We start from the raw sequence: 239 nt of genomic DNA, 5'->3' as shown, positions 1-239 counted from the left end.
TTCACCCAAAATTCCTTCCAGCCTCAAAACTAGGGTTTTCATCTCACCGTCTCGATCCCGATCTATTTTCAGTCGAGATTCCATCGATCAGTTGGATCCTCTCTACTAGGGTTTCGATCTGACGAATTAGCAGCAGTAAGCATCGAATTATGTCTTGATCTACCGAGCGATGGTGCTTGGAGCTTGAGATTGGGTCAGAGTGGAAGAGAAAGGGAGGAGGAGATGTTTGTGAGTCGGCC

The sequence above is a fragment of the Asparagus officinalis genome, chromosome 1 (assembly GCF_001876935.1).
Source record: "Asparagus officinalis chromosome 1, Aspof.V1, whole genome shotgun sequence".
Taxonomy (NCBI): domain Eukaryota; kingdom Viridiplantae; phylum Streptophyta; class Magnoliopsida; order Asparagales; family Asparagaceae; genus Asparagus; species Asparagus officinalis.
Note: the sequence above shows the minus strand (reverse complement) of the source record.